This window comes from Sceloporus occidentalis, unplaced genomic scaffold (genome assembly GCF_023333645.1).
Source record: "Sceloporus occidentalis isolate IW3139 unplaced genomic scaffold, rSceOcc1.0.p SCAF_27, whole genome shotgun sequence".
Lineage (NCBI taxonomy): Eukaryota > Metazoa > Chordata > Lepidosauria > Squamata > Phrynosomatidae > Sceloporus > Sceloporus occidentalis.
Genome location: NW_028317007.1, coordinates 11,408,515 through 11,411,320, shown reverse-complemented (window position 1 = coordinate 11,411,320; position 2,806 = coordinate 11,408,515).

Here is a 2,806-nt window from a genome sequence, read left to right as displayed (position 1 = left end):
TCATTTCTCTTCTCACCCCTATGGGTGGTATGTGTCTTTCTCAACCTCGAGTCCTCTACCAAAGGCCTGGGAGTTTAAGAGTTCTGCGCAGAATTTTTGCTGTTCCTAGCACTGCACTCTTCTGGACAGAGTGTTCTGCTGTTGTTCCTGGAATTATCAGTGCCCCAGTGCTGTCTTTGAGTCCAGCCCTGTCCAGCCACCTCTGCTTTTTGGCGATGGTACATCACATGCAGGGTCTTGGCTTGCCATGGTATACAGTCCACGTAATCTTCCTTACATGTCTGGTGCTGGTCCAGGCATTTTCACAGCACTTCATCTTTGGGTGCCACCTTACTGATGTACTTCCAGATGCTCTTGGTTTTATCCAAGGCATCCAGACCCTGTCTGCCTTCTTTCTTGCTGGTGTGCAGTCTCTGTGTATTGGACTTTGGGTGGAAACCCCTGTACATTGTGAGTAGCTTCTGGATCTTCACATTGGCAGCCTCCGTTTCTTCTATTGGCCAGCTCCCTATGACAGCAGGGTATCTGATGACTGGCAGGGTGTATGTGTTGATGGTACAGATCTTGTTCTTCCTATTGAGCTGGCTTATCCATTGGTGGTACTTGTTGCTGCCTCCTCATTGTGCTTTCCATGTGACTATTGGATACCAAGGTACTTGTAGCTGGATCTGTATGTCTTCACCGTAAGTGATGTATAGTATGCTAGCCAACTGATCTTACTATAGCACATTTTATTATGAAGGGTGTAGGGGGTTAAGGAAATAAGCTATAATAATAAGTAGAATTTTACTTACAGTGGCATAACTACAAGGAGTCGCACTGGGCCCTCTAGAGGCACAGGCTCCATTGCAGCTGCAACCACAGAAACCCTTTGTTCCTGTCTCCTCATACTGGTTCAAAATAGTTTAGGAAGGACCATTCATATGGGTACTGCACCAGTTGGAAGGGCTCTTTCTAAACTATTTTGGACCGGCATGGGGAGACGGGAATGTATCAGGGTCACGTTACATCACGTGTCGAAGTTGTGAAACTGAGGCTGCTTGCACAGGGTGCTGTCGGGGAGAAAAAGCTGCAAGAGTGGTAAGAGGCAAGCAGGGATGGAAGGGAGGTGGGCTGTATGTATATGTGTTTGTATATATATATATATATATATATATATATAATATCCAAAAATAGTTACCGGCACTCCAGGGACTTCTTTAAATAACTACTCGAGAAACTCCAGTTTTTCAATCAATGTTTCAGACTTGTAACTTGTAGACTTTCATCAGATCATTTTGGACTTTATATATATATATATATATATATATATATGTATATTTGTATGTATGTGAGCATGGATGTGTAATTGTGTGTGAGAGAGTATGGATGTGGAATTGTGTGTGTGTGTGAGCATGGATGTGTAGGTGTGTGTGACCATGTATGTGTAAGGGGGGTAAGATGGAGTGTGTGTTAGAATGAATGTGTACATTGTTAGTGAGTATGAGTAAGTGTGTGTAATTTGGGTAAGTGTGTTTACATATGCGTGCCAGAGTGTATGTTGGAAGGGGGGCAAGGGGCAAGTAAGGCACAAATAAGTTGTTTGGGGGCAATGGTTGCACAGACCATCTGTTGAAGTTGGGGAGACCGGGGCAATTTTTGTCTATTTTTTTCTAGTTATGTCCCTGGTTACTTATTGTCAGATATAAGATCCAGCACTGACATGCTGAAATTAAATGACTAGCTTAATATAGTTACATGTAATATGATTTATTGATTTATCATATTCCACAGTGCTAATATGCATAATTGCCTTTGCGGTTGTGATGTGAAGTTCAATGTAGCTTATGAGATGTATTTACTTCAAATCAGCCTAATGCTAAGTAACCCTCAGTTATGGGTTATCTATATAACACTTGCAAAGATACTCAGTTGTCTTTTTACTCAGGAAGTGTATAAATAATGCATACTGTAAGTCCCTACTGGAATCAATGCAGAACCCAGTATACATTTTTAATATGTTCACAGTTTTAAATGTCTATGTTTACTTGCTTTCACGTGTTGAAAATACACACAAAAAAATATTTAACTTGCTTGAATGCATTTAAATATAATAGAACCTGAATCAATTTAAATTCAATATGTAGTTAATCACATCAGTCTTCTACCATTATATATTATGTTGTGGAATTCTCTTTATCGTGGTTGATTTCAATTATTAGTTGCTGATAAGCCATAAGCATAGTGAATGTTATGACATGCATTTGAAACTTAAAAATAATATTCTCAACAGCACAAATCATATTATTTGTAAGGATATGAATCAAAGACAGTCTCGCTAATTGCTGATTGTGCTTAAAGTCACCTGGTTTTGCGTTTCGCAAGAAATGAGTTCTCCTTAGGGTACAATTACAACAAAGCTTATTTTTAAGCACCAAGAAGAAAGGATATTGGAACAACTCAAATTTCACCAAATATTTGGATAAGAATTTGCTTTTGCAGCTCGGTGTATATTAAAAATAGAAATCAAAATTCTCATGAGAATAATGGGTTCCTATTAGCTGCACTAATGTTTTAAAAGGATTTAGCATAAATCCGCTTTCTACACTTTTAATTTTTCAGCTCACATCGTTGTGCTAAGAACTGGAAGTTAATTTTATTTTCAAGAGTAGCTTAAATAAACAAACCTCATTGGGAAGTAGCAGTTCTGAAAGACAAGGTTTAATATGGCTAATTGTAAAATGCCCGAGCAGAGATTTTAAGAAGTGATTTAGACATGCTATACAGTATTGTAACATAAAGTACACTTTGTTTTATGAAAACGGCT